Genomic DNA, 20,793 nt, shown 5'->3' with positions numbered 1-20,793 from the left:
TGGGCGAAAACTAGGGATAAATCCATAGCTTTTAGAAAGAAACGAGTAAGAAATAAGTGATCGGATTGCATATATCTCAGTTAATAAGGGCTAAAAAGTGATACACAACAGTGGTTTTATCTTGTCGATAAAAAGTGACAACGGTAATTCCTGATAGCGATTGGCTTTAAAAGCAAGCAGCAAGGACCAGGCAATAAACCCAGCTAGCCGAGTCTTCCGGAGAGATGTTTCTTCTGTTTTATTAATCAGAGTGCCAACTGCCGGAAACAATGCCGCTTTGTTTTGATTATGTTTACATTGTCGGAAGTTCGATAGAAAATGTAGTTCATGAATGGTCAGATCTAAATGTACCTCTGAATCTCCCCAAGGTGGTAATTTACCTCGAGCTTAGTCACTTGACCATATTTTCCTTGGTTTCGGTTGTTCTTGGTCGACTGACTGATTCACGAACCTAAACATTTCATCAGCTTCTCGTGCTACGTGGTAACTAATCTTCATGTGTTTGTTTCCAACGGATGTTTCAGCCGCAACTACTATCTTTTTTGTTACAATTGACCTCTGTCTATACAGTTGTACTGTTACATCTGATTGTGCTTGCGAAGGATCGCGCCGAGGTACCGTTCCGCTAGGTGCTAAATGCGTCTCGCACACAAACAATCATACTTCTTCATTCCTCTACCACTACCCTTCGAAGTGTCCCTAGATAATAGGCATGTTAACTTTTGCAATGAAGACCAACGTACCCACATGGGTACCCACACGTGGCACATGGGTTAAGATTAGGGAATCAGGTTTAAAGTAACTCCTTAAGCGGGCGGGCAGGCAGGCAGGCAATGCAGTAACATTAGAGCCACTACGACGACCACACGATGGTGCCTTCACGAGTCCAAAATCAGAAAACTACTTCATATTTCCATCGGTATTCTATTCCAGCTAGTCGTTGAATACATGACCAATGATGTATTTATACCCTGCTGAGAAATCAATGGATACGTTATTTCTGTTACGCTAATCATCGTTCTATCGACTTGCGCGGGCCTGTCACCTTACAGTCCTGTTTAGCTGGCTTATTTTCATATGCAGAATTAATTTTAGGCATTTCAACCTGCCAATTTTCTTCAAGTCAATAACATCATGCGACCGTTATAACACACATACATATATATATACGACGAGGTAATAATTCGGCCCCCGTCCAAAGTTCCACAAGTAGCTCGTCCAACATAAAGCATGAGTACGTCACGAAGTTTCAATAAAGTGTTTTTCTGAAAACACTTTCGAACGTAAAGTAGAAAGGTCCGACAGAAGCAATCGGCAATGCACCCAATTGCTGTTGCAAACGAGAAGGGGAAGTGGCGCGTCGTCATCAGATGATATACAAATTAGACCCGAAAAAGCACGGACATTCCAGGCATAACTTCGTGACCTGCAGGAGCAGGGCCTATTGGACGAATCTGTGTTTGCGTTATCACTGTCATTTTTGTCCTCATCGCTGCCATGGCCAAAAACAACACCTTCCATTTTGTTGCCATTGTGTAATTGAACCGCGTCGCTGCGATTGCGGCTATTTAGGTTTTGAGCATTTGGGTGGCGTCGATGCCCCTGTGGCCGCCGCCGTCGTTGTTGTTCGTACAGCAGTTGATGGCGATGGGCCACGACCCAACATTAGCTGGGTGGTGACCTGAAGCTGAAATGTTTTAAAAGTCCGCACTTTAACGATGTCGAACAGCCCAAACGGGAAAAAAAAAGAAGGCGGAAGATAGGCAAGCAAAACTCCAACCATTCCTACTGTTCTAGTGCTGACTACTTCTGAAGTAATAATGATAATAATCAAAATGGCGAACATTTTTGCCTAATAGAACAAATGCCTCTAATGTGTTCCTGACGATCTTTCTTTCTCACTTCCCGCCGGAACGGATGGGGAAAGCAACGCGTCTAGAATGAAGAATAGCAAGAAGACGGAACGGGAAAATATGTATGTTCATAAGTAGCCGTATAGGCTATAAGGTGTTGTTATTATCTATGTCAGAAGGAAATCAGTCCTCTTGTTCAATCACACGCGCACTGATCCATTTTTGACGGCAGTCTAAAAGAAATGGCGAAAAGACCGTGCATCATTCAAATCTATTACGGTATTTTTTCTACATGAACCGCCATCGTCGAAGCACGAAAAGACTGCGCGAAGATAAGTTTGTGTAATTAGTTTCATGCTTATTATATTCTACTTCATTTTTTATTTGGAATAATTTCACAAGCCATGACGAGTTATAAAATATATATACATAATATATTACTATTTGCTCGGTGCAGGCAATAATTGACATGAGATAACCTCTATATTTATGTCCTTAAATTTGTGCCACCTCATAATGAAAGTCTGTTGCGTTTGTATGCATGCATGTCTTCATATCGGCTCATATCCTTCTTATATTGACGCGTTCGGGCTCAGTACAGGTGCTCATTTGTCTTTTCACCTCGCGGGCCAATATGAAGAAATGTACGCATTATTTAGATCAAAGATGAAACTCCAAGGAGCCGTGGGAATAATAATCGATCCATGGATACACATAGCGATTTCTATCGTTTTGTGTATGGAATACTACAGCCGTAACAAACAAGAGCCAACCGCAAAAACGGCAGTGTCAGTTGCCGCGGTGACGAAGTATTATAGCTCTATAGATGTGCACGCAGATCTTTTTTGGCCGTCGCCGCTCATCGAAATATTATATAATACTTCTCGATGTAGCCGTCATCATATTTAATGTTATTTCAATGTAGTTGTAGCTAAGCAAAATGACTTGCTTCTTGTTTCCGCTTGTACCAGTGGCGTTATGACGTGCCACCATTGTTATTTGTACTGCTGCTGTTACTACAAACGCCACCACAATTTGACTACCATTACTATCTTAGCAATAGATCATCAGCGAGACGTTTCGACATATGCAGGCCGACCGGCCGGTTAGTCGTCCAGCCAGAGCGACCGCATTGTCAACCCGCAGCAGCATCCTTTGCTGCCACCGATGGAAGGCCGACGCACCGCTGGATTTGTTGTCTCTGCTATGGGCCGTCAGCAGCCACTGCCGTTGTTGTCGTCGTCTCCGCAGTGCTCCGAGCCGAGTGACTGACGAAGCCTCAAGCCATAGAGTGAAGCAGTGTTGGTACGATGGCTGCGAAAAGGACGAGAGCCTTTTCCCCACAAGCCTGCTCTACTGAATCCTGGACTCACCGCGTCGAAATGGACTTCTCGATCGTCGCCGCCGCCGCCGCCGCCGCCGCCGCCGCCGCCGCCGCCCTGTAATTGTGATCTGCCAACTTTAGCGACAATGACGACTGCGGTGGCGGAAAACACTGTAGCCAAATTAGCCGTGCTTGCTGAAGACGCGAACTACTCAGCTGAATGCGGCAATGAAAGACCGAACACTGGCAAACGAAACGGGACAGCGCACCGCTGAGCGGCCCCGATCGTTTGGAGCTGAAGCCTGGGAACACAGAAATTATGGAGTGTCGTTCGATAGAAAAAAAAACGAAGAGATGTACTCAATTGCGAATTTCAATGAAATAATGAATTTGCTCTGTTTTCCGCTATTATCGTTTATGACAGAGGCAATATCAAGGTACTTGTGACCGAGGACAATGGTACTCAGCCTGTACATCGAACGACCCAGCGAATTCGATCCGCAATAGCAACGCTACTGATCTGTAAACTTTCACAGTGCCTGGTGGTAGAACGTCGATGCAAAGGTCTGGCTTCTAGAGACTTCGCTTGTTATGTATAAAAATCGGCTGTCGTAAATATCGATAAATGTCCCCATGTTGTCGATGCGTAATATAATAAATACCATATCCTAATTAAACATCCTGTGTTAGTTCCCTCGCGCCCGTGTTTTCTTCTACAGCGGATCCAGCTGAGTTCTTTTTTATTTTTTTTTTCCCTTTTTGTTTTGCTTTCACATAACAAATAGACGGCATTATCAATTGCATTTAAAGCGCGTAAGGAAAAACATGCATAAACATGCTCGTTCGGTCACTTCACATTAAAGAATATAAGCAAACTAACATAGATTTATCTCACAACGTTTTTATCAGACTTTAGGCGTGATGTGTTCCGTCCCGAGTATCCCTTCAAAAAGTGTCTAATTGAAAAATAAAGTGATGAAATTGCCCTTTGTTGATGGCCATTCGCTATCAGATCTCGAAACGATAAAGATCTTCAAAGAACTCTGAAAAATCAGAGCAACGATGTCCGATATATAAACTATGGTGACTATACACGGACCTATTTGTATGAGCATTGAGCAGGGCTGCTAGCTAGACTCGTAATGCCACCAGAAGTATAGTTTGCAACTGGCCGAGTCGTGAAGACGCCAGCTTGATGAATGTTGTGAACCGCTTCCAACGGCATTTCGACATTTTGCTTTCAGCATAAAGGGAATCGGTCTTGATTAGATAGTCGAGCTCTGGCCGTGACGCTGCTACTCCTTTATTAGAACATCTATGTGTCCCGAGGTCGTGACCAAACCCTTGCGGACAGATTCACAGCTAAATGTTTAATAGATCGAGCCGGTCCGTCAAAGACGCGTTTCGATTCTCAAAAATCCTTTAAAGTAGAGCCCCACTCGGCGCGTCCTTCCAGACCCAAGTGTTCCACAATGTAACTCGAGTCGGCATTAACAATTAATTATATAAGGTCGTCTTGTACTTCCTACGAGCTTCATAAAACCAAGCGGGCTTTCACTGTCCAACTAGGGAGGATCGCCGTATATGACCAATAAAATAAACCCTTTCCAGGAAACCGCTAACGCATTTAGGCACACCATACGAGAACGGAATACGCTAATCCTTACGCAGTTTGATTCTAAGATCATTTCTAAACATAGCTCAAAAATAATAGAAATATATAGGAGGGAGAGTACAAAACTGTAATTCAGGTGTTAGTTGGCACGCAGATATTCAAGTCTTTATTTATTATAGATATCCAAGTATTTCGTATATTCGTCGAGCCATTCGGTTGTAACGGTGACTGAATAGAGGAAGATTTCCAAACCAGAAAGCAGCGTATGTCCACGAAAACGCTAACAGCAGGAACGCAACGCCTTGTGCTGATGCGGTGTAATGAGCAAACCCATCTATTGTGCTCATTCGACTTTCATTTTTGTGATGAACCCAGTTGTTTGTCTAGTCAAACGTTTTTGCAATCGAACATAAGTTAATAGATCAACCCCCCAAGGATGGAGCTTACCCTATGCTCAGCATATCTAACATTGAAGACATAGAAAAGACTCTTAAATTATAGAAGATTGTTTTTGTCCCTTTGTAAAGAAAATCTTAATCTCTGTTGTTAAGTTAAAACTGATTTGCCGGCGAGTCTTTTTGGGTGGCGGCTTAAACTAGAGATTTAAACCTTCATCTTGTTAATAAATACGGTATTAACAATAGGTACAAATTGTCAAGTTATTCTATTATACATCATTTCATGACAATGGTGTTTAGGTCGCTAGAGTGGTTGCGTCGATCCTACTGAGAGTGTGCACCTTTGATCTGTGTTCGGGTGTGCATAGTCTATTTTTCTTCAAGCACATGTTAAAAGTCGGCTTAAACCTCGTAGTTAATAATGTCTGTGCTTCGTATTAGTAAGATGGAGAGGTTTTTGTATACTGTTTATTTATTAAAAAATTCTGTCCAAAATGGCTAAATTACAATAAGCGAAACCAAGAACCAACTGTTTGCGATGGGCCAACCTGAATAGTTCAACGATACCGACGATTCTCACATGTAAAAAATATTTAGCATTTTTCAGCCTATGTACATACATATTTGCCCCCCTTTTGGATTTAGTTGCTAGGATCACATTTGCGTGTATAGCTTGCGGAACAAACGCTCCGATGCATCACGACTACAAAGAAACTGGTCCGTGCCTGCTTGGGTTCGCGCCCCAGGTATTTTGGTGGACAAGATCGATTTGCTTTCAGAACCTTCCTTTACCACCTTGGAAACCAGATTGGTCCGAAAAGCCGCTATCACGAATTTTTCTCTAGAGGTGTCGCCTAACAAATCGTTACAAGGGCAGAATTTAACAGAGCTGACCAATAGTCATAAAATATTTCATTATCGCAATCGTACTCATCAGTGAAGACTGAAGGGGCACAACTGATCTGATATCTGGTTTTTTGATGATCCGAAAGTTTTTGTCGAACGCTATGGCTGTGCTACAATATCTCAGCCGAATTGTGTCCGCATTATACTCTTTGTGCAGCGTCTTAACTAAAATCACGAGCCTTTGTTTCGCCGATATATACGATAGCAATAGTAATTGCATTTTGCTCGATCAACGTCTGTGTACATGTTTATACAGCGCCGGCAACTTTTCCATGAAGTCATACCACAACGAACTTCGTCACCTCTTAAAATATATTTATCGGCCATCGATGTGTCGTCAATAGCGAAATGTTGATCACTCTCTCTATAGCTGCTTTAGAGCAGGTTTAAAAATCTATTAAAAATGAATTCATAGCAGGCCTTTCTAACGAACTTTCATATAGCCACGAACCTGCATCATGATAGGACATCCGCCATCGACTTGTTTGTTATGTGCCTTCCGCATGTACGTAAACATCAGCGCAGAGGGAGGGAGACGAGGGCCTATGCACGTCCACCTATGGATAAATCCAGAAAGCAGAGGCTCAGCCATTTACTTATTATAATTCTAGGCTCAATGGCGCCGAGCAAATAGTCCAGGCGGCGGCAGCAGCGGCGTATTGGCATCGAGACTGCTAACATTGACGGCGCCGTCAACGTTGCAAGTCGCGACAAACAGTCGCGCCGTACCGTCTGTCCGTCAGGCCATACAGTTATGGTTGTTGCTGTCTGCAGGCTGTTGTCCTTCCCACCTATACCGCTGTTTTGTCGACAGCTACACCGACGACCTTATCACAATGCTGTCTATGTATAGGTGGCGCCTCATATCGCGTACAAAAGGCTCCGTTGGACATTTTTTATTTTTTTTTTTTATGAATTTCGAGAATGTCTTTTCTCGTATTCACGACATCATCAATAGTAGTATGCCAACCTTATTGCCGATGATGGTGGACAAGGCACCGCATTGTCCCTTGGTGCAGTTCCATCGGCCGACGTTGTTCTTTACGTAGCAGTAAGTTGTTTTGCGTGACGATTTTAGCTGACGATTACGCTGCCGGTCGTTGTAAGCACATTTGCATTGATTAATATCAAACTGAGTTGGTGAGTTTACCGGACAGAAAGCGGCACGAAAAAGCGACGTTGGACAGGTGATGATGAAGTGCGTCTGGAGCTTCTTACGTGGCGGCGTCTACGGTGGCCATTGCTGCTGCTGCCGCCGCCACTGAAGTGTTGAAGTGAAAAGTACTCTGATTTAGACTAAAGGATGAGAACAACGGCTGGAAGAACGTAGATAATATATAGCCAGCAGCGGTGTAAGCGTCCTTACAACGTTGCTGCCTTTGTTAGAACGTTACAGCATGTTGCCCCATTGAATATATCATATGCTCCAGCGTATCCCACATATCGGAAGCGTGCGGTACATGTGCGAATATACTACATCTAAAAACTTTGAGCAGAAATAATTTTTCAGTGTACTTAATTTGCACGTTTATAGAACTGTAGTAAATGAATGTTGCAGCGTCTGTGGTTGCGTATGCTTTCATGATCCCTTACTGTCTAGTCGAAGTTGGGTAGCCGATATTTCCTCTATGAAACTTCGAACGAGAACGGGTGTTCTGAGCAAACTCATCCTGGGAAATACTGCTTACGCATAATGCTGACCCTTAATCAGCTCCAATCAAGCTAGCGTCGATAGATTGCTTTATACTTGGAGAAATTAATTAGCATCGCACGTATATAATGCTATATTTACAGATATCGACAATACTTCTGTAAAGTCTGAGAAAGTGAGCTTACGATGGCCGCATCCTAAAACCCATTTCTGCTTCCATCGTCATGGATAAATAACAAAAATGGTTAAGGCATAAGTCAAAACAGAGCAGTACTGTATAAATAACAGTAATTTGATTAGGGATCAGTTCGAATCGTTTGAGAAAGAGCACTTTCAATTGTTTGCGTGTTGGAAGAAGTTCTGAGGAGGGCATTTGTTCAGAACGATTATGAGAACGGAGTCGTTTAAGCGTATTGTTGTTGTTAACCGACCAAGTGTCACCCTCGTACCGCTGCTACCACCCAAAGGCGTACGAGCAGTACGAAACCGATCCATTTCGAAATTGTCTGTGCCTTTTCTACAGAAACCACTTTCATCGATGAAGCCGGTCGGAGTGTATTAAGTTAAATAGAATCTGGCAAACAAATTTGCATCTGTACCAAAGCGCAGAGCAACCATAATGCCATTGCCGCTGAACGAAGCGGCGATTGACCGACTGAATCAATCGACATTGGGAAAGAAGCTGTTTAAAAAAAGAAAGCGTGACAAGCCAAGGTGCCGAGAGGTGACGTCCAGTCGGCTCATCTGCCTGGATTTTGTTTCTGCCATTGAATCCTATAACGACGTTGCCCGTCGATTATCCGTCTGATGTTCCGTATTTCTGCTAGATTAGATGTGTATGTATATGATGCACATGTTTGATTTTTATTATCCAAATGTAATCAACATAACACATATATGTATACAGCGAAAGTCGCATGTCTGCGTATATAGACATACACACATTTGCCTGAATCCATAAATGTCCTACCGCAAGTGGCTTTCGGTGTTAACAGATAAGAGACGCGGAATGTCCTGCCGCTACCGCGCGGCTACTTGGCGCGATCGTTCGTTGTCGAATCGGATACAACTTGTGTTTTCGATTTCCCCTTTTTTTCATACTTTCAGGCCAAACAAACGAAGATGTGCGTTGCAGACCGCGATTATATTATAATTAATTATACTCCGAAAATAGTCCAGTTATGCAGAGAAACATTAGCATGCGTAATGGCCTCCAATTTCTTTTTACGAGCGCACATAGATAGCACATGTCGCTAGTCTTTCAAACAGAGTCAGTCGTACAATATGGATAAATAGGAATAATTGTCCTTTCTTTGTACGAGATATTCAAGCTAAAATACAAACCTGTCCTTATATATATAGGAGCGTCCTTACGCACGATGATGCTCAACTGGCCATACATGGCCTGCCAAATGTGAACATTTTGCAATAGGGACAAACTTTCAGGCACAACATCACCTCTCTCAGCGTGACATCTCAGACCGTGCTCGCTTACATACATGCACGCCACCGTTGACACGCCAGGCAACTAATTTTTATTAAAAACACTGAAGATTTAAGTAGAAAATCATACCTTTTAAGGAGATGGGTGTGAATAAAAGTTGCAGGTCCATCACGGCATGTTGCAGCGTTTCCACTGAGCCGTACGCCATATTAGTTTTCAATATAGTCTTGTAAAGAAAAAAACAGAGTAGCATAATACTAACGATCGTCAGTTATTGGCCAGTCGAAGTTTGTTAAGATACTTGCAGAGACTGAAGATGTTTGGAGCCGAGTGTGTTTTCATGGGGATTTCCCGTTGTTTAAAAATAAGAAAAACGTTAATTTAGCTCAAGTAGAACCTGGCGCATCTAATAGCAAACCTATTATATTTATGACTGGTAGTGTTAATTTCCAAACACAAACAGACTTTTAGTTTTTCCCTAGGAATAATATAAAACATTAGTGAAAAACCCATACTGATCTATGGGTTTAGTCTGCGTCCATTTCGCCATTGACTCTCTTAGCTAATGATTAATTTTAATATTATATAGCTATAGCGCACTAGTCGTTAGCCCATTGTGGCATTACCATGTTTGATTTGCCCCATTCAATTCTGGTTCGCTACTACCTTGGCTACAATCGATTACCATGTTAACAGTTATCTTTAGACATTGCGGTTGCGTCGCGGTACTCCAAACTCTTCAACTTTTTTGATGTATCACATTATCTCGGCGCGGTTATATGTTGAAGTAGTAGGCTAACGCCAACGAAATTCAGAGCAATTATGAATCTGTTGCAGTAATCCGGTTTTACCATTGACGTTACTCTAGCCTTGTACTGGATGTTCCATTAGCCCCCTAACTATATGTATCCGATTGTCGAAAAAAATAACTGACCTCATGTTCACAGTTTTCAAAACGTATATACTGTCATCCACGTAAAGTTGATGAACTCAAGCCGTGTACGACACGTTAGTCGTTACTTTGATACTTCTATGTTGAAACGTCCTTGTAATCGCTTTGCATTTCCAGATCGGCTGTTAAGTTAAGGTTGAAGTTACGTTAATTCCTCAAAGCGATACGCCTACCAGAAGAAAGCTTTATCAGCTTCTGCTCTGTCACCGTAAGTTGAGTAAAAACAGAACGCAACTACCCCTTAGGCCGAGTCGACCAGTGGACACAATTTCCAAAAAAGGCCAGACTAAGCTATTTGATTTTCGTCGTAGCGTATTGTATTTTTACTGTTGAAGACCAATACTTTCGTCATAGTCTTGTTAACGGCACATACAAACTTGGTCAAATATAAGCTGTTTCCATAGCTGGTACTCAGTTGCTCCGTTTATAACAGGCATATGTAGAGCTACACTTTAGAAGAGCGATACTAGTTTGCGGGAAAAATCTCAAAGTTCGACGGATTTACACTAGTGCATTTTGGTCTTTCCTATTGTAGGATTACAATAGAGAGGCAGGCCTCAGGCTAAGTAAAAAACAAAAAGCTTTTTGGTACTGCAGGGTTATTTTTTTTATATGTCAATAATCTCTAAGGCGGAATATTCCAATTTTTCAAGTATAATAATAGATAAACGTGGAGTCGACGATTTCTATGCATACTGGACTTCAATTTTGCGCATTCAAACACATCAATTTTCTGCGTACGCGTACAGCGTATATAATGTAAGCTTTATCATGCGAATTTAACAAATATATAGTCGGAAGTGTCTATAGACATCGTTGAGGTAGATTAGTTGTTTACACACAACGAAGCGCTAGTACATTTTGCATTTTAACAAACTCTGTTGAGAGCCAATCGACGGCTGCCGGAGACGAGGCTACATGGTGCGGATGACTCGTAGCGAAACGCTTTACGAAACGTGTGGCATTCATAGAGCAAGCCTTCCTTAAGTCATATTCTGAGAACGTTGCGGGTGTCGTCGTTCATCGCTGCCCCTCTACTGCTTTTACTTAGCCTACGGGTGCCTGGTACAAGGTGTGCCGGCCTTAAACAAGGACGTTTAGCCGGAGCCGCCATATAACATATACGCCTGCTGAATTGGTAAGGGCATTGATGCCAAACGATCTACAGCAACAGATCGACTATACAGGTTATAGATTGATAGTTCACGAAACAGTCTCGCATTTGTATCTAGCTAGAGTCGTTCCTGGTAGCGCCAATCCGAAGTGTCCGACCAAATTTATCGTTCATCTCAGGCGTTAAACAAGTGAAACTTTTGAATGGTAATACTGGACTTCGGGTTGCCGGTGAATCAGAGTTTGGGAGTAATAGTGAACCTGTTCAACTGGAAGACAGACCTAATGATGAAGCTTAATGTAACGGTTATTGAAAATGGTGTAGTAGTTGAGAATTCAGGGCGTTTTAGTGACATTTTTTAAAGAGGTCTTCAACACTGGTACGTCTACAAATCCATTATATGTAAGTAATTATCTGTATCTGTTCTAAATACGTTTTCACTGGATGTTTACATCAGGTGTACAAGCGTAGTTGCACGAGGGATTCATGTTGCTTTATAGACTCTTCTGGAGGCGCGGCGTGATAAATCATGCTGCTTCCTTTCTTCTCATGGTGTTACCTTTCTTCAAGTTTCTTAAGCAGAAAACTTGAAATTATATATTTTTCCCTTTATTTTCAAGGGTTAACAGTTCAAATGGCTCAGTCAGACCTGACAGTGGATCACAGCACCCACTAAAACCGGGGTCACTCTCCATGTTGTTCATGTCACCAAAAGCTATATTTCAGTTTAAAATAAACGTTTGAAGTTTTGCATCTGGCGCTGCTGTAAGGCATAACTTCAGACGGTTGACGCTCACCAAGCCTAGAGCACCGTGCGTTTTTGAAGCCAGCACACAAACGCAACAATCTGGCTCTTTTTAGCCTACCTAACTGTGCTTTCCCTCTGAAGTTACCGAGGTTTCATGCGAATTCGACAAATCACTTCAGCCTATTTGTTGACCTCTCAGGAGAGCTGGTTCTGGAATCGCTTTCTCACTGTCTACTTATCAGAGTCTCGCTCTGCCATTGTGTCCTGCATCATCGACGTTCGACATAACAGATAGATGTCTGCAAAATACTTTAGCTAACGTAAACTACTACGTTACTGTGTGCTAGGTTTTGAATATTTTCACCTATTAATTCTTATTCCCGCAATATACACGATATCTCGCAACAAGTCATATCACAGCCTGGAGAAGGCGAACCGAAATAGTCTCTTCCAGCCCTAAATTGATTCCAAGAAAAAGTACGTAAACAATATTTCCTGATGACCTGAGAACATGATCATTACCACCATCTAACAAGAGGGAATATTTGTAAGTTAGTGCTGTCGACGTGGCCTTCGCGGATATGGAACGGCTGGCGCGTCGTAGACTATGGCGTTCTTGTTATTATTTAGAGTATAATTGCTGAACAGTAGCCGCGGCAGTAAAAATGTCTATTTGAGGCAAGTGTTAAACGATACCGAAGAGTGCTCCATAACTTATTTGGTTATGATCGCTACCGACTACTGACTGTGGAATCGAATCCTGAGAGGTCACTGCACGTTTCCACCGAAGATGAGACGATGGCTGACGGGATACGGAGTGCCCAAGCAGAACGTGATCAATAATTTCCTCGCAAGATCGACAAACAAGACACGGAAGATTGAAGATGTCGTTATCATCTGTTTAGTGTGTGAAGTGTTCCTGGGTACTAGAGTACAATCTTAAATGTGCAACTACTTAGACAATCATCGGAGCGATAACAAATATTCAAGTCATCGGAAAAAAACGTTCACTGTTTTTTAGCCTAAAATTGACGTAATTTCAACGTTAATATTACGAAACTAAATATGACCAACAATCTCCTGTTATTTATCTGGTAACACCATGATCCCGTTACTGCGGAACTTCTGTGTTTTCTAAGCAAAAAACAACAAGCGATAAGCGACAGGTGACTTTTGCTCACTTCCACTTAAACAGAATGAATACTATTTAAAGAATTGTGCAGAGACTGAAACAGATAATAATTGGATGAAGTAAAATCTGCTAAAATGGCGGGTGCATTAAGATATTCTATCTAAATTATCTCACTATTTGTCGGGCGGCTGAAGATGCATGTGGCCTGGTATTGATGCGATTGAAAACGACGTTTTTTGTCTATGCTATCTTCGTTTCGATCTTCTTCAATAGCCTGTTGTAATGTTGTTAGTTGTTGACAATAGAGTTTTGAATCAACCAGATGACAGCAACCCATAATATGCGACTTCTTTTTAATCCCACCTAAACATATAAAATCACCTCCTATTGTCGTCAGTCACAGACTGTGGAGCATATTTTTTCTATATTTTTTTCCATTTGCGCATGAGTGTCGTATATGATTAGCCGTAATAGAAGTGGCTCAACTTCATAGCACTTCCATAGGGTGTTGCAAGTAAAAAGACGACTGAGTAAATGCGTATAGCAAGCAAATATGGAGCCAGCTTTCTTCCAATACCTTAACGGTTTAAAGGTTCCTGCTTGTTTTTTTTTAGCGATGCCATAGCTACCAATGCATCGGTCTGGGTCAAGCTTTGCAATAATTTCGTCAACTTTTTTCCATAACTGGTCAACCAATACGAAAAACATATTTTACATGGAACCGTCTCGAACGAACATGACCGAATTATCTTTGGGTCGTTTCTTTTGATAACGCATCTTAATCATGACCAGCACAATTTTTTTTTTGTAGGCCCGGGTAGCATTTGTGCTATTATCACAATAAAATGGGCAAATTGGCTTATAGGAAAATAATAGAAAACAGGGACAAAAATCAATGGGATGTATATCTTCAACGGGCGTCTTATAATGAAAAACTGGTTATCTGTGGATATACTTATTCAATGAAGCGTACAAACTGTTTGATGTGTGAAGGTACCGGTATTCGAGTACACATATGTATTAATTTTAACACCCAGATATATCGTAGGGAGATGGTTTTGGAAGATCGTAACTTCGTGCCTTTGCACATTAAGGTTGGAAATGATTTTCTGTTTCGATAACTGTCCATTTGTTTACAACCAGAGTGAATCGAAGACGGGATTTATCGTAGGATAGATCGAGCGAATGGTTTACGTTATTGAAAGATCTATTTGAATATTTTCTGCTACTTCAGTAGCTAAGCCGTGCAAAAAAGCTTTATTGTAAGTTAAGTGTTAATCAAATATTGGATCCCTTCATGTAGAGGCCAAAACAACTCTATCAGGGTAATTTTCTCGTTCATTTACAAATCTATTTTTTGCCAAAGCGCGACCTTCTTGAAAGAGGCTCCAATAAATAATAACGCGGTCACGGTTTCGCTCAACGTTTCGGTCAGTGTGCTTAAAGCTAGAGCAAAAGATACGTCACTATTAAACCTAGTAAGAATAGTACTCGCCCAATTCGATTACCGTTCAAACGTAACTTAGTTTAATTGTTTAATAGCTCTTAAAAATCACCAACAGGTGGTGGATGCAGCTTATGCAATATATCTTACCGTATATGTCCCTAGAAGTTTTTTAGGGGCTTCTATACTAGATAGATAAGCTGTATGCTAGCCTGAACGTCATCACTCGTTGATTATTTTTTACTCATTTATATGTATATGTATATAAGCAAACGGACGGAAATGGGCGCGTACAAAAAGAAGGTAGAATAGAAGATACTGAACCAAACAAGGTGATGCTAAGTCCACTGCGCATTGCCATATATTAATGGAGCACAAAAGTTGCATCGCAGACGGACGATGCGATACGCTGTCCTAGCGTAGAATATAGCAAACAGTAACATTCATCAGGGAGACTTGCACTATAGAGGCCTGCTCGAAAGGCGCAAAACAGATTGAGCTGATGATGACTATTGTCATTTCCTTTTTATCCGGTAAATAAATATAGTTTTTAGCTGAGCATGATGATCGATCTCTGATAGAAATTGCACCAATACATGTATATATTCTTCGTACATTAAGAGGGGTCGGATCTGTTCTGGGGGCACATTCGATTTCTGATACGATGATGGTACAATGTTTCCTGCTCATGCATGGGGGTTGTGATCGATCGAATGATTCCGAGTTGCGCTTGACTGGAGCAGCAGAAAAACTGTTACTCCTGCTGCAACGATCCGCTGATTAACGCTGATCGGCAACAGCGACAAAAGCAATGATCGTAAGCTGTAGGATCTACTGCTCTGAAACGTTGTGAATCGATCTAAAGAGTTCCGTGTGGCTACTGCTGCTATCGACAGTTACTTTTTTCGCTTTATATATATTTCCACACTGATCCGCGCGACTTTTTATTTCTGTCCGCTCTTTGATTTATTTTGTGTGACTCTGTCTTCTTGGTCAGAATAGCTAATTAAAGTGTGAGTTAGCATGCACGCTATACTACAACCACCGTCCGCGATAAGTATCATCTGACTGATGATGGCGGGACGCTGATACTGCTTATGATGACATTTCTGATGAGGCAATTTCCATACAGGGTCTGGAAACAACGACAGCAGGCAAAAAAAAAAACTATTCAGAGTCCGTGTGAATGCGTAGCCGTGAATATAGTAACTCTTCCTTCCGAGTAATAACGGATAGATCAAAAAGGAAAGATTATTGATTCCGGTGGTCGAAATCGATGTAACAAGGGTCCGACTAATTACGAACGTACATACGGGTCGGAATCAATGAAAATCGGAACCAATAGCGGACAGTGTGACAACTATGTTATTGATAAATATTTTCTATTTGTTTCAGTAAGATAATAGTGTATCGTTGAATGTAAGACAATGCTACCCCCCTACGCTCTGCCGCTTAGAGCTAAATATCTTTACTGGTTCTTAAGTTTGAGCGACACTAACTCATATCTATGACATTTCGATTCTTGTAGATGTGTTTGTTTTGGCAATATGATGTAGACCTCACCCCGGTAGTATGGTGACAAATGTATAGTTGTATTATTAGGGAAGAACTAAATAGACGTTTTTGGGATTGCTTTCTCCCTTATCGTATGTTAAAATGGGCCGATCGATTTACAGAAGAAGACAGGAATATTTGGAAGCGTCAAAGGATACGGCAAGCTTCATATACTACGGTGTTGAATTATTACAGATCTTCTCCCTCTCCTTTACCCCATTGCAAAGCGTTGTTTTAAGAAGCGCTTAATGGCAGTTCATCTATTCATCCTATCGAGTGACATATAGCATAGGTTGAATGGGGGAATACGCCCACTTTTACCTACATGTTAGCTCAACACATATGTTAACATCCCCTCTGTTTCGTCTACGGGTCGCTAGCATCTCTTCGCTGTGGTAAATATCCAATTAGCACAGTGGGGGCTGCCCGTACAGAACGACGACAGCATCATCTAGTATGTAATTTTTACCTAAACTGCTTGCCGCTCCATCCGAACGGCAGAGTCAGTGTCACTTCCGAATCTATCCCTGCCTACGGTAGGGATAGATGTGTGTGCTTTATGATCTGTGGCATTGGAATTTTCCCTACAATACGTATAAATCTGATGCGCCGTCGATTTGTTCGACCATCATCGCGGTACGTGCTGTCCATCACAGCAGATACCAAAGTTCGTCTTATCTGAGAGTCTGTCATTCGACGGCGCACGCGTACGCGCCCGAAGCATGTCTCCAGCTCAAATGGGGGCTACTTCATCTTTGTTCCTTGAGCTCTGTGGTAAGAAAACGACAACGATAGCAACAGGCTCTTCTTTTCTGGTTGCGTCATTGGACTCTTAGCGGTCGCACACGTGTCGTCCTGATTTGGCTTGTGTCGTTCGTATTTGAAGTAACGCCTGGCTTAACTTCGAGTACCAATATATCACGACGCTGCTGCGATGACGACTTCTTCACAGTTTTTCGCTTTTTGCTGCAGCTATTCCGTGCGATCATTTCTCTTCAGTGATCCGTAAAGCAGGCGAAGGCGACTAAGCTGTGAGGCTTCTTTGCGTTAAATAGGCTTTAGAATCCGCAGTGGCTGACGTTGCTCAGAGCCTCATGTTGTTATGTTCATGCTAAAAGTGCAGTGTGAGAATCGATGAGGGTCGTCCTTTACAACTTAGCGGACTACCACATATCCCCTGCTCCGTGGATCAATTGATGTGTTACCGGATAGGGCTAAAGCATCTCCGTTGCATTTCTGCGCATAATATCCTAATATCTGAGAGGCGGCAACGAAATCGTATACCATACCTATCGCGGTCGGCCGAAAGTGTAACCAAACAGGCACAGTTAGATGGCATTGATTGTTACCGACGAAAAGAGGCCTTTTTATAGAATAAATTAGCTGTCACCTTATGGATCGCTGGTCCCATTAAACAAAATTACAAAACCTGAATCGACTTTGTATCTAGTCTCGTATTAGCTGACACTCAGCTGTAGCAGGAGTCTCTTCCGGGTGCTCACTTCACGTTTTCACCAACGTAAACATTCCAGTTCGGCTAAATACTTGATTAATAGCTGATATCGACCTTGCTAATATGAACTTTATTCGGTGAAATAAATGCTAAGGACGTTTTGAGGCACCACTTTTAGGTAAATTAGTTTAACATGGAATATGTTTTTCAGCACAGAGAATTGGAACCGTCAGTCTTATCGATGTTATCTATCTATTAGGAATATTCTTTCCACCTATTCTAGACGACGTGCCAAGCCACCACGTAGGTCTTCGCTTTTTATAAAAAAAATACCTCCATGAAATTTATCACTACTAACATTTAATAGCTATTTCTGTTGGAAAAAAAGGTCAAGACGAGCCAGTTGCCAGCTCAATGGCTGATGTAATCTGCATAAAAGGATGAAATTTTTAGTTGCTTTTTACGAGACCCAACACTGGGGACCATTTAGTTGCCGTTTGTCTTTCAGATTTCGAAATGACTGGATCACTCTCTTCGATTGCCCGCTATCATTCGTACCACTAGATATAATTCTGGGTTTAATTCTGGGATAACGTAATGCGAACGTTTGATTTAGACAGAACCTCGAGCGAATCCATCGTATGCGCTATGCTGCTATCAGCGATACGCGCAGTACTGCGGTGTTTATCCAAGCTAAGCGTTTGCATTACGTGTTATTAATAATTCGGTTTAGTAAATGTGGTATATGTATGGAATACTGTCAAATTTGCGTGACACGTATCGGAAACGTGTACGTATAGATTAAGGAAATCATTTCGTGTCAAATTATTCTGTATATTTGATTTTACTGAGGTTTGTCGTAAGGTTGACATGAGCGAGCGTGAGGCAGGCCTCTTCCCTTGTTATTGAAGATATCTATATGATATTGTTTACGCTCGCATGTTATAGGGGCTTCGGTAAACCTAGTTCCATATCGGCCAGTTTTAAGGCTATGCGTACCCTTCACAATCAGAGCAAACATCATTGAACTGTCTATCAATTGATAAACAGGTAAGAAAAATGGCACCTGTCTAAAGAAGGAAAAATAAACAAGCGACCCCACCCTTACATCAACATAACTCAAATAGACTAGCCATTAGCCAACAAATGTTCCTGCAATTTCAGGTTTATTACTTTACATACGAGAGAATGGATCTGTCACAATATTGGATTTCTTTACTAATGAATGCTTGTTGACTGGAACGGTGTACTTATGATGACTTTCCAAGGTAGGTTTCAAATGAAGTATAGAATGCAATGTGGGCCTATTCACGGATAGTTCCTCATTGTAGATGGGAAGGAACGCTTCATTGGCAATGTCACAGATGGAAGAGGTGGTTGCCTCAAGGCCCTTGCGCTCTTACGACTACAGTTGTGAAAGACAGCTTCGATAGTTGTTAAATGAGTCCAGCTTCCATGTGGGAAAATTTAGCTATAACGTTCAAGTGCCATTGTGAGAAAATCCGAAAATACTTCTTTCCGACGCTGCTATGGTTAGTTTTGCTAACAGGCTATAATTGGCAATAAATTGATGAAGCTTTCATTCATTGCTTGTTTTGTATCATTTGAGCATTGAGCCATATTGCTAGGTCTAAAGGGAACTGAAGTAAGGTCAGGCACAGCCATTTCAAATTCTACCCAGGTCTCTGAGGTTGGAGCAATGTAAAAGGCAAGCTGTTCGAAATGTAATTGTTGTCTCCTGTCAGCTCTTTTACGTTTCAGGTGCCGACCTTGTGCTGAAATAGGTTTTTTTCCCCTGTGTAAATCCTAATATGAATGTGCTTCACGGCTGAGCATGTTCACTGAACTCATGTGATTATCCACTTTTTACCTTTAAGATTCAGGAGAATCAGAGCACTAGTGCTTTGTGTGCCGTCGGATTTTCATGCACCAGATACCGACATCTGGAACGTAACGTTGTCATTTCTTGCGGCTGTTGTGTGAGATTTAAGTAAGCGATCTCCAGCCATAAAGCGCTCAATTAAATTTTTACAATCGCTGCCAAGTGCTATCTGTCTTCCCTGAAATTTCGAAAATACGATTGTTTCTCTTGTCATCTCGGCTGAGGGGCATCGATGAAAAATGAGGATCGTGTCGAAGGGCATCAGACTATTTTTCGGTCCGAGGTTTTAATCGCGTAGGATTGCTACTAAGCAACCCGATAAAGAGGTAAGCAACGCAGCATATGCCCAAAAAAACAGCCCAAAGAAGGAACGTGTCAAAATGCGAGCCATGCGGATAGATAAAATGTACAATTAACTGAGACCGATTTAATATTAACGAGTCTAGTCGCCATCCTGATACCAATTAGCAAAGAACAGATTCGCCACTGTTTCCGTCATATATCTTTTCGAACGTCGCTAAAATATTATCTGTTATAGTTACAAAGAAAACTGTTAGCAAAAATATAGTCCGGTCGTTGGTGTAGTGGTAAGTGTTTTCCTACTAGTCTCAAGGACGCGTTTTGGCCTCGGTGCGGACTTGGCCGTAAACACTACATTTTCGCTTAGCCAGCTGTTTAAAGCAATGCCCATGGTGGGCACTATCAGACGCAAAACTCGGAACATTCATGAGGCCGAGTTGCGCTCAAAAGGACATGGGACCTGCCACTTAAAAGACATAGGTATAGAAATTTTCGTGGCGAGATTTACCGTATATTCGCCGCAGTGGAATAGCTGATGATCAATGGCGGTAATGAATCTTTGCGATTTATAGCATATATTAAATCACAGTAGATAAAGCGAGATAAATTGAACGACTGGTGCTTGACACATGCGGATATCTTATCAAAACGCCTAGATTAGTAACCTTGCACGCACTAGCTCCTGTCCATGATATTGAGGTTTTGAGAATCAACGACCATTCCAAACTAATTGCAATTCTTCATACGAGTAAACATAACGTTATGCGCATTACTACCCATATGGATAGGCGGGCTCGTGTTGACAACGGGAAGATTCGAAATTGACTTTTCCATATGGATGACGATCTATGTTCGCAAGCAAGACAACTTCGAAATTACAAATAGAACGCAAGCGTGATCATCCCGAAGTCCGCCTAGTAAGAGGCGTTCGTATCTCGACCTTTGTGCTAGCTAAGGCGAAAATATGGAGTGAGTAGTGTCAACTCATTTGGCAGTGACGTCAGGATTAAAAAATGAATATTT

At 41.8% G+C, this 20,793-nt stretch overlaps 1 long non-coding RNA gene across 1 annotated transcript; it reads right to left on the bottom strand.

Annotated features, from left to right (window-relative positions):
- Positions 1-98: 98 nt before the first annotated feature.
- On the bottom strand, positions 99-6,797 carry LOC147758392 (uncharacterized). Its single transcript, XR_015326500.1, has 2 exons — positions 6,548-6,797; positions 99-1,687 (listed from the first exon to the last, which is right to left on the bottom strand). It is a non-coding gene; the product is annotated as an uncharacterized LOC147758392 (long non-coding RNA).
- Between the last annotated feature and the right edge of the window lie 13,996 nt (positions 6,798-20,793).

Source organism: Varroa destructor, unplaced genomic scaffold (genome assembly GCF_002443255.2).
Source record: "Varroa destructor unplaced genomic scaffold, Vdes_3.0 BEIS01000001.1, whole genome shotgun sequence".
In the NCBI taxonomy this organism is placed as follows: domain Eukaryota; kingdom Metazoa; phylum Arthropoda; class Arachnida; order Mesostigmata; family Varroidae; genus Varroa; species Varroa destructor.
This window is presented reverse-complemented; position numbering and strand designations above follow the sequence as displayed.